We start from the raw sequence: 12,039 nt of genomic DNA on the forward strand, positions 1-12,039 counted from the left end.
AATGCCAACGGCAGACTTTGGGCTTTAAAATTTCAGTGGCGCCCTGTGAGGCGCCAAAATATGGCTCCCCCCTTCCCCCCCGCCTCTCACCTTTGGCATTGTTCCAGTGTGGGCACCCTTAAATCCACCTCTGTGAGTGTTAATTGCCTGGGATCTTAACTTACCCTCAGTTTCAACTGACAAGACTCAAAAAGGAGATTCAGGAGAAAGAAAAGGTGTATAATAATCCTTGAATAATGGCATGAAGAGTTTTGAAGGATTAAATGATGATCCTATTCATGAATTAAATGTCCTATTCATCAATAAGCTTTATCGCATGCAACTTTCGGTCAATTCTTCAACTGTTAAAGAGCTTAGTAATCATTTTATCACTTACCTCCTCAGCTACCTCAGTTCTGTCTCTCTGTTCTAGAATTTCATCCCTCGCTCTTTTCAAATTCCCACCCAAATTCCAGGCCCTTGGTTGGTTCACAGGGATGCTGGCTACTTAAATTGGCCGCAAGCATATTTCAGAGGACACAGGGGCTCACAATCGATGCTTTTAGGTGCTGACAGGCTCCCGCAGCTGCTATGCCAGGCACCTGTTGCTAGGCAACAAGTTCTGTAATATCTTCATAAGTTCTGAAGAGTTTAAAAAACCTGCAGGAACAGGCCTGTTCACCTGTGCTATCACAATGCCCATCATCATTAGGGCAGGTGTGCAATACTTGCCACGGCGGACTTTGCAAAATGAGGCCACAGGAGACTTAAGAGTAGAACAAACAGAATTTAGTTAACACTTTGGAACGTTTACTGCTGTAAATCCAAATAGCTACTGCCGTCACGTTTCAGTTCCATGCTTGGTGTTCATTCACACAATAAACAATCACATGGAGGAAGAGAGTGAGGCATGTTCAGGATTTGAAACTGTTCAGGGGTCTGTCAGAGACACCACAGCAGAGTTGTGCAGACCAGCTCTCCTACTCCATTCTGTGACTGAACAAAGGAACCCAACAAAGGAAGCTGAGACAGATCATTGGTTCATACAGCTCACAGTATTGTCTACACTGACTGGCAACAGCTCTCTTCAGGATTTCAAAATGGAGTCTTGCTCAGGTCAGCCTTCCTGGAGTTGTTGGGGTTTATGGGTTGTATCCCATGCTAGTCATGCTCAGAGCAGAGCTGGTGATACTAATGGGCAAGGCAAACTTGTACTGTGGTACTTTGGGTTACAAACACCTCGGGTTACAGACTCCGCTAACCCGGAAGTAGTACCTCAGGTTAAGAACTTTACCTCAGGATGAGAACAGAAATTGCGTGGCGGTGCGGCGGCAGCAGGACGCCCCATTAGCTAAAGTGGTACCTCAGGTTAAACACGGTTTCAGGTTAAGAATGGAGAACAAATTAAGTTCATAATCAGAGGTACCACTGTACTCAGAAAGTGTGCACCAAAAGATCACACCATTTTTGGATACAAAGATTTCCTCAGGGATGCTTCCGAAGGCCTGTTTCCAAAATTGTTCCCCACTCCATAGATGATTTGGAGGCATCTAGTATCACTAAAGTACTGTTGCTGATATTTTCTTTTCTCTTTGAGCATAGTGTCTTAGGTAGGCAGGGGGTTGGACTAGATGACCCTTGAGGTCCCTTACAACTTTACAATTCTATGATTCTATTATATTGATGGTAGATTGTTCCTGTTCGTTAGAAACAGAAGCGTTATGAGAAACAGCAATATTATTGATCTTTTCCATCATGCGCTACTATACTTCTTGACCTTCTGACTTCTTACAATTTATTTACAGCTTAATTTGAGCCACAAATTGAAACAAAAATATTGCCTATGGCATTCAGGCAGAGTTTCCAGCTGGTTTTGTAGACCCAGATGGTTCAGATGAGAATCCATATGTCCGAGTGTTAATTCGGACTGGACAGACTATCTCTGAGGCTCTCATGGCTCATCAGCCATTAAAAAAAAACAACATGCCACTAATGTTCAATTAGTTCAATCACACTATAGATTTGCCAAGTCAAAGTTTAAAAATATGGGGCACTCTAGATATCTGGCATTTATTCTAGTCAATACAGCAATATAGTGCTCTGAATTAAGAGACACCAATAATGTTGTACAGAGCTGACATATTTTGAAGAAAAGGGCGATAATAAGGTATCATTTAAAATAAGGGAAATCTTCCATTAATCTCTTAGAATACCTTTTTTTTTCCCCTTACATGGCTCCATATGTTCATGGAGCATTGCATTCTATCCTTTTCAGGCTATCACTCAAGTCCCACCATTATGGCTGTTGTGCATTTTCTTCACTATGATTCCTTAATTCGTGTGTGTGTGTGTGTGTGTGTGTGTGTGTGTGTGTGTGTGTAGGGGGGATGTTTCAAAATCCAGCTGCTGCCATTTCATTATTTGGTAAAGTTTTTATTGGCATATGTGGATTTCAAGCAATATTTTAGGAGAGAAAATGCCTTATGTTATGTAACTAAAATAGCTAAAAAGGGAAACAGATTTTATTATTAATACTGAATTTTTTGGAGCATGAAACAAATGAAAGCCATCATGCGTGACTCACCACGAGCTACTGTACATACCTTTTATTCATTGCTGCCTAAACATTATGTGACTGATTGCAGATACTAAAGGGTTTCAAAAGAGACAAAATCCTAAAAAGAATGTAGCATTTGATCTCTATTTAAACCGGTTGTGCATATTCTCCTGGATGTTCAAGATAAAGGATTCAGTCTAGAACAACATGAAACTGATATATCCTATTCCAATAGTTACAAATCATCACACCTCAAATACTCATAAGCCTATAGATTAATGAGGCCTCTGCACAGTGAATTGTCTTCCTTCAGTCGTGAGTAAATTGTTCTATTTCTCATAAAACTGTTTAGCAGATTCTGCTGGCCATTCCCAAGTCCATCAACCTTCCTTCCACCCATTTCATCTTTAATGATTTTTATGTAGGCAGATTCAAATGCAACTAAGATACAAAGTAAATGACAAATAACCAGATAGTTCAGGCATTTCGCTGAGAACACTTATCAAAAGAGTACATCAGGTTCAAGAGCTTTGACGTCTCCACTTATGAGTCATGCTTATATAAATGAGTATTATTTATTTATACCAGAATTTATATGCCATCTTTCTAAGCAAAATAGCAACTGAAAGTGACATACTTAGGTACTGGTACTGGGAGGAGGTACTGGTAATGGGAGGAGGTACAAGGAAATAAACAACTATCTGACTTTTAGAAGGCAGCCCTAGTTTAGGGAAGTTGTTAATGTTTGATGTTTTATCGCTTTTTTATTATTATTAATATTCTGCTGGTTGTGATTATGTTGTGAAAATGCCCTGCAATTTTCAGATGAAGTGTGGCATACAAATTTAATTAATTAATTAATCATTGTACTTCATGTTACAGAAGTGTGACAGGCTTCAACTAGAAATTGGGTAGTTGGTGCCACCAATAATAGCTCCTTGCTGTAGAATATTCTTCCAGCGGAAATTTTGCGATCTTTAAAATGCAGGCTTTTTTCCTCTTTTTCCCCACAGTAACAGCAGGGGTTGAGGATGAAGAAGCGAATGACGCCCTGATAGCATCCAAGGGAACTGCAGTCTGACGACACACTCAAATTTTTATTATATAGTAAGATATACCACCTTGAGATTTTATATGAGTTGGCAGTATGTAAATAATACAAATGGAGCACCTTCAAACAGTTGTCCTTATTCCTGATCATCATATATCTAAGCTTTAAAGACAGAGAAGCTGAGGGTAGACGTAGAGAGGTTCGATTAGAAGCTGTTAAGACTAGATGAAAATAATGGATCATCTAAAAAAACAAATGCTGACCACTGAGTCTTGGGGTGCATTTTGCCCCTTGAAAGGTCCACAGACATCATTTTTTCTCATGACTAAATGCAGGAAGCTGCTAATTCAATCCCCTCCAGAGGCAGCCTTGCAGGTAACTAAAGACCAAAGTTGTGTGGGGCTTTATAATTAATGCCAACACCTTGGATCATGGCACAGTACTAATTAGCAACTGATCCAGCTACACGTTTGGGATCTGTGAATGCATGGGATTCAGTTCTGTGTAACAATATTTGTTTTCCAGATGCACTTTAACAATATCATGTGCAACTGATAATATCCGAAGGGCAATTTAATTTTGAAAAATGAAGGAGTAGCTACTCCAGTCCACAGGGGTGGGGGACCCAATGAGAAGGCCCGCCCCTTGGAGACTTAGGAATCTGAGGAATTCCTGAATGTTCTATTGGATTTTTCTAGCTTACATGGCTGGCACTCCTATCAACACTTTCAACTTGCTATGGAATTGTGAGATGATGATTATTATTTATTAAATTTGTATACCGCCATCCATCTCTAGATCTCAGTCAAATTACAATATAAAAACTACAAAATAAAAAAGAACAACAACAAACCTGTAGGCCCCCCCAACACATTGAAAAGGGTATTGGATGCCAATTAGCCAAAGTCCTGGCTGATGCAAAAGGTAAAAAAAAGAAAAGGACGCCTGGATGGCTAAGTCCAGTCAAAGGCGACTATAGGGACCCCAGTCAAGTTGGCTAAAATATATCATCTGTCTGATAATAAGTGTTGGAAATGCAAGGAGGCAGAAGGGACATTCTTTCACCTCTGGTGGACCTGCCCGAAAGTAAAGGCCTTCTGGGAAATGATATATAATGAGTTGAAAAAGGTATTTAAATATACCTTTTCTAAGAAACCAGAGGCCTTTCTCCTGGGCATGGTGGACCGGAAGGTGCCAAAGAAGGACAGAACCTTGTTTATGTATGCAACCACAGCAGCTAGGATTCTTATTGCAAAGTTCTGGAAGACACCAGATTTACCCACACTGGAGGACTGGCAGACGCAGCTGATGGACTACATGGAGTTGGCAGAAATGACTGGCAGAATTCGAGATCTGAGCGAAGAAACAATGGAGGAGGACTGGAAAAAATTTAAGGACTATTTGCAAAAATATTATAAGTTGTTTGAATGTTAAGATTGTGCACGATTAAGAAACGTTATGCTTCTGCAATTTATTTAAGTAAATGATAAAGTAAGTATTGATGGAAAAAAACGAGACAAATTAGAAACAAAATATTATGTTTATTAAGAGTGTTAAAACTAAATTACAAATTTTCGAAATTGGTAACATAATAAATTCAAAGGTATAATAAGATGGGAAACAAGATAACAAATTGCTGAACTGGCTAGAATAATGAATGCAATGCTGAGAGGATGCGAGGAGGTCCAAAAAGAAAGCGAACTGTTGAAGGACGTTGTGAAAGTTTCTTAACTTTTTCTTCTTTTCTTTTATTTTTCTTCATATATAAAAAATGTTTCTTGCATGTTGCTATGTAAACAAATCTGTTAACCTATGGAAAGAAACGCAATAAAAAAATTTAAAAAAAAAAAAACAAAGGCGACTATAGGATGTGGCGCTTATCTCGCTTCAGGCCAAGGGAGCTGGCGCTTGTTCACAGACAGCTTTCCAGGTCATGTGGCCAGCATGACTAAACCGCTTCTGGCACAACGGGACACTGTGACAAGTGCCAGAGCGCACAGAAACGCCATTTACCTTCCTGCCACAGTGGTACCTATTTATCTACTTGCACTGGTATGCTTTTGAACTGCTAGGTTGGCAGAAGCTGGGACAGAGCAACGGAAGTTCACCCCGTCGTGCGGATTCGAACCACCGATCTTCCAATCAGCAAGCCCAAGAGGATCAGTGGTTTAGACCACAGCGCCACCTTTACCTTTACCTGCATAGAGCTATTGACACAATTGCTCCTCAGTGCCTTCATCGTCGCTGTGGAGCACATAGTCATCTTGGTACTCTAGTGAACTGTGTATGATGAAACAGGAGAATCAGATGCTGGAGTGCAGGTATTGTAAATCTTTATCCAAACCTGACTGAACATGGGTGAAGTTGCATTGCTGTGGCAGCAAATAAAGTTTACTTCTCCACTACCATTGGAGCTGCAAGTAGACATCTGCCCAAGCTTTTCCAAGTGGTGAATGGGCTTTTGGCACCTGGGCAAGAGTTCATTGCTTTAACATCCTCAAAAGCCTACTGCAACTATTTTGTAGAGCACTTTAGGCACAAAATTACTCTGATTTTTATGGAGTTGGATGCCACAATTAGACCAAGTTCAATGCAAGTGTCCAGAGCACTGTCACATTCATATTCGATCATTTTCAATTATTGCAGCCTGTGAATGTGGACAACCAGCTTCAAGAAATGCAGCCAACCACCTGCCCACCTTGATGCTTGCCCATCCTGACTTCTTGGAGCTAGCCATAGGGGGTCGACAATATGAGTCCAGGAAGTAATTGATGCTTCACTGGAGGAGGGCAAAGTACCACCTGCCTTGAAGGAGGTGTGTCTACTCCTTAAGAGGACTTCCCTGGACCCAGAAGGGTTAAACGACTATTCCCCAGTGAGGAATATCCCCTTGTGCATGATAGGGTAGTGACCAACTTCAGGCATGCTTGGAGAAAACTGAGTCTGGCTTCAGACCTGGCCATGGCACTGAAACTACCTTGGTCACCATAACTGATGATATTTATGGGGTGAGAAGTGTGGGGAGTGCAACCCTGCTTGTTCTCTTTGATCATTTTATCTCCTTGATCTCTTGATGTCTTTTGATACTGCTGAACCTTCAGCAGCTTCTCAGGGATGTGGGGGTTGTGGGCACTGTACTTCAGTGGTCCACTCCTACTTCCAGGCTATTTCCAGAAAGTAGTTATAGGAGGCACCGTTCAATACTGTGGGAGCTTTCCTGTGGTGTCCTGCAGGATTCCATCTTGTCCCTCATAAAATCTATATGAAAACTGGGAGCTGTCATCAGGAGATTTGGAATGAGGTGTCATCCATATGCAGATGACACCCAGCATTGTTCCATCTTAACTGAGGGAGGTTGTTGAGATGTTAGACCAGTGTTTGAAGGCAGTGGATGTAGGCCAATAAATTGAAGCTTAAAGACAGAGGCATTTTGTGTGGGTTTTCAAGTCTTGGAAGAAGCAGGAGCCTTGAAGAGCACCAGGACAACAGATTAAGCGGACTCATGGGTCATCTGATTACAGTCTTTTATAGTAGGGTGGGATATAATTTAAACTGAAATAAAATACAATAATTATTTCTAAATTATATGCAATTTTACAGAAATTTGTATCCTATTTTTATCCCTTTTTTATTCCTTCCTCATTTTTGGCAATGTGTAAGTGGCTACTAAGGGACACGGATGGCGCTGTGGGTTAAACCACAGTGCCTAGGACTTGCTGATCAGAAGGTCGGCGGTTTGAATCCCCATGACGGGGTGGGCTCCTGTTGCTCGGTCCCTGCTCCTGCCAACCTAGCAGTTCAAAAGCATGTCAAAGTGCAAGTAGATAAATAGGTACCACTCCGGCGGGAAGGTAAACAGCATTTCCATGTGCTGCTCTGGTTCGCCAGAAGCGGCTTAGTCATGCTGGCCACATGACCCGGAAGCTGTCTGCGGACAAACACCGGCTCCCTTGGCCTATAGAGCGAGATGAGCGCACAACCCCAGAGTCGGTCACGATTGGACCTAATGGTCAGGGGTCCCTTTACCTTTACGTGGCCACTAAGCAACCACTAGTAGCTAAGGCCACTAAGATCGACAAATCTGTCAATTTTGGTTCCCTCAGTTTCTCATGTCCCCCATCTTAAATTCCATTCCCCACATTTCTGCTGCAATTTGTGATTTTTTTTTTAAATCCTCATGAAAATTCATCAGCCTTTTAGTACAAATTTCTTCTACAAGACACAGTTTTAATGAATGCACACGCTTTTTGCAACCAATTTCCCCTAATATAATACATTCTTATATGTTATTTTCGCTAATATATTCCATTCTATGCACACTTCCCCCAAATGTATGCATTTTTGTAAACATCGTATGGTTGGAGAACTGCACTGTAAAATTCAGGTGACTGCAAATTCCCAAGGGTACCTTGGTTTGCGTACTGTTTTGGAAAATGTAAACTTAGTCTGTTTGCTTTTAAATTGGAACTGAATCAAGGTTCTCTCCCATCCCTGGTGGCCACCCTACTTATTATTCGACAGTGGAGGAAGAATTGGTTTCATAATCAGGTCTACCAATATATTTTAAGCTTCTTTAATTCCTATTGTTGAGACCCTACCACTTTGTTATGCACAACTAGTAAGCTGACCTACCCATACAGATCTAATGCAGGACACAAATTAGGCATAACACTATCCATGGCATCCTCTGTTGACCCTACATCGTACAGAGATACCGTATGTTTTGCACCATAACACTCACTTTTTTCCTCCTAGAAAGTAAGGGGAAATGTCTGTGCGTGTTATGGAGGGAATGCCTACGGGTGGCATGCCTACGGATTTTCCTCCTCTAAAAACTATGTGCGTGTAATGGTCGGGTGCGTGTTATAGAGCGAAAAATACGGTAGGTTTTTTCCATTTGTCTTTGGATGCAGAACGTGTGTAAAGGGTAAAGGTAAAGGGACCCCTGACCATTAGGTCCAGTAGTGGATGACTCTGGGGTTGCGGCGCTCATCTCGCTCTATAGGCCATGGGAGCCGGCTTTTGTCCACAGACAGCTTCTGGGTCATGTGTCCAGCATGACTAAGCTGCTTCTGGTGAACCAGAGCAGTGCACGGAAACACCGTTTACCTTCCTGCCGGAGGGGTACCTATTTATCTACTTGCACTCTCTGTGTAAAAATGCAAAAATGGCTTTTCACCTGTACTATTCTGCATTCTAAATCAGTAACAGCCATTCACAAATCACAGCACCTTCTCCCACCTGTCTGTGCGTAAGAGTCTCTGTCTCAGGACACATTCATTTTGTAGCCGGCACAATTTTAGAGGCCCACTAACACACGATGAAGTCTGGATGAAGGAGCCAGACAGCAAAAACAGCAAAATGCTAAAACCCCACTGACTGGTTTGAGTCAATAAGACTGTTATTATCTCCCATTTGATCAAGGAAGAAATGCTTTATCTGCGAGTAAAAAGTGTTTCAATAAATTTTTTACCAGGCAAAGGCATGAATGAACAGGTCCTGGGGAATGTAACTGATTATTAAACTCTTGCTGGACCCATCCAGTCATGAGATTTATAACAGCACTTGATTTCTTTTCTGTTCCTGCGATTTTGCTATTATTGCTGCTGTTCGTGATGAACAAGAATTTCGCTGCTGGTGGATTTATTAATGTACAGAGAAGCACAAGAAGACATAATACACGCTTATAGACATTATGCATCTGGAGAGCTGGGCAGAACTATATCAAAAATGAAGTATGTCGTCTCAATGGAACAAATAACCAAGAATAAACTCCTTCTGATTTAACTAGACTTACCAGAGCATTACCTCGATAGATTGTCTTAAAAATAATGACACTCCCTTGTACTGTTGTACACACATTAGATGTTCTGTCCATACACCCAGCTACCAAGGATGGCAATCTGTCAATGTGGAAAGACGTGGGGCAGGGGTCTGGGGCTGAATTCAGCAGAATGAATAGGAGAGTGCCCCAAAGTTGGTTTCCAACTGTTGAAAGTAAGCGACGTAATAGACATAAGCATCTAAATGGGGTGGGTTGAAAGACCATCACAGTCTACAGTGAGCTCACCTAACCACCACTGAAGGTGAAAAGATGCCGGAAGGGCAATTATCGTAACCTGCCACAAACTGGTGCCCTCCCATTGTCTGTGACCATTAGCCCTGCTAATGGAGTTGTAGCCCCAAAACTCTGGAGGAGACTAGTGTATCGTGCTTGGATTTGATGATCGGGATTTGAGTTCACGTCCCTGCTCAGTTGTCATGCTTATTCTACAGTGTGTTGCTGGGATATAAAGGAGTTGCCCCGAGGTGCCCTGACCTCGGTGGATTAAAAGTGGAATAAACAAAAGCTGGATAGGCTACTGTAGTGTGTTGTGTATGTGGTACTGCACATGGGTGTAGGGACACGGGTGGTGCTGTGGTATAAACCACTGAGCCTCTTGGGCTTGCCAATCGGAAGATTGGTGGTTCAAATCCCCATGATGGACTGAGCTCCCATTGCTCTGTCCAGCTCCTGCCAACCTAGCAGTTCGAAAGCACACCAGTGCAAGTAGATAAATAGGTACCGCTGCAGCAGGAAGGTAAATGGTGTTTCCATGCACTCTGGCTTCTGTCACAGTGTTCCGTTGTGCCAGAAGCGGTTTAGTCATGCTGGCCACATGACCTGGAAAGCTGTATGTTGACAAAACCTGTCTCCCTCGGTCTGAAAGCGAGATGGGCGCCGCAACCCCATAGTCGCCTTTGACTGGACTTAACCGTCCAGGAGTCCTTTACCTTTTTTACCTTTACCTTTACTGCACATGGTGACTGGCGCATGTGGGTGAGTTACTAGGAAGTTCTCTAAATTGCTGGTTATAGCAGATGAAGCCCATAATTGCCTTCTGTCTGCTTGATAAACTAAGAGTGCTGTCTGGATCAAAAGGCAGAGTATAACTAGATAGGGAATGATTTTTATAAAAAAAATAAACTAACTGCAACTTTCATTCCACAATGACAGCCTGATCCTGTTCATGTTTACTCACAAGTATTATGGTGGACTCCTGCCAACCTAGCAGTTCGAAAGCACATCAAAGTGCAAGTAGATAAATAGGTACTGCTCCGGCGGGAAGGTAAATGGCGTTTCCGTGCACTGCTCTGGTGCTGACCACATGACCTGGAAGCTGTACGTAGGCTCCCTCGGCCAATAAAGCGATATGAGCGCCGCAACCCCAGAGTCAGTCACGACTGGACCTAATGGTCAGGGGCCCCTCTACCTTTACCATTATTATGGTGGAGGGAAGGGGTCAAGTTCTGCCCTGGGTTCAGTGGGACTTACTCCCATTGATGTGTACATAGGACTGCTATCTTAGGCAAGGCACGACTTACCAAATGTAGGATGCTGTAAATGCTTTATTTTTGAATCGGGTTTTATTCTGCATTTGTTTTATTTATTACATTTAAATCCTGCCTTTTGCCCAAGAAGCACTAGGTTCCTCCTGTTCCTCCTTTTTAACCGCACAGCTGTGTGAGGTAGTTTAGGCTGAGAGTGGCTGGCCCAGGGTTGCCCATTGAGTTTGATGACTGACTGGGAACGGAGGGTTGTCGTCAACTAATTCTACAATATTTCAGATAGGGGTCCTACCTGGAGATCTCAGAAAACCGAATTTGGGGCCTTCTACATGCAAAGCGGTTGCTGTACTGCTGAACTGGAACCTTTCTAAACCCACCTCTCCTTACTTCTGGTCCAACACTCTAACCACTAAAAGATGCTGCCTTTTAAAGTCCAGGTAAATACGGTAGACTACTCAGGTACTTCACATCAGTTGCGGTTTAATTGGGTTTTAATTGCATGTTATACATTTTCTGTCTGTTTAATCTGTTCCCAACTGCTCTAATCTTTTGATGAATGAGGGAAATCAGACAGACACATACGCAGTACGTAAGGGCACTGCCTTGCTTCCTTAAACTCAAATAGTTGGATTAAAAAGATCCATGTTCTTGCACCAGAGTGCAAGTTACATCAGAATGCTACTTAAGAGTGCTCATTTCCCAGTTTCCAGGCATACCTAATACCCCTATGGGACACGATTGATTGTTACACCAGAGAACAGTTGCTTGCTTATTAGAACTGAAGGAGAGTTCGGTTCACAAGGGGCTATGGCAGGCTCCAAGGAGAAGCACTGATGAATGCTCCCTGAGCTGTGCACTGGCTCTGACACATCTGTTTCCCCAACCTTGCAACACCTCTGCTCTGTTATCCTTGTACATGGGCTGGTACAAAGAACTGAACTTGCAGAGAAACTGCATTATCTGGAAGGGGGGATGAGAGAACAGGACCTAGAGTTGAATCACATAGATCTCAACTGAAAGGACTGGTTTAATTGTTTCTGTCAGAGGAAGTCTAAAATTATTATTATTTTATCGTTTATTAAATTTGTATACTGCCCTACACCTGCAGGTCTCAGGGCAGTTA

At 42.4% G+C, this 12,039-nt stretch overlaps 1 long non-coding RNA gene across 2 annotated transcripts; it reads left to right on the plus strand.

The window, feature by feature from the left end:
• Positions 1-208: 208 nt before the first annotated feature.
• On the plus strand, positions 209-11,339 carry LOC308570331. 2 transcript variants are annotated; one of them, XR_014001132.1, is made up of 3 exons: positions 209-1,095; positions 3,550-3,643; positions 11,196-11,339. It is a non-coding gene; the product is annotated as an uncharacterized lncRNA (long non-coding RNA). The 2 variants fall into 2 exon arrangements; XR_014001133.1 differs by lacking the exon at positions 11,196-11,339 and adding an exon at positions 9,212-9,298.
• Positions 11,340-12,039: the final 700 nt, after the last annotated feature.

Source organism: Podarcis bocagei (genome assembly GCF_964188305.1).
Source record: "Podarcis bocagei genome assembly, chromosome: 12".
Taxonomy (NCBI): domain Eukaryota; kingdom Metazoa; phylum Chordata; class Lepidosauria; order Squamata; family Lacertidae; genus Podarcis; species Podarcis bocagei.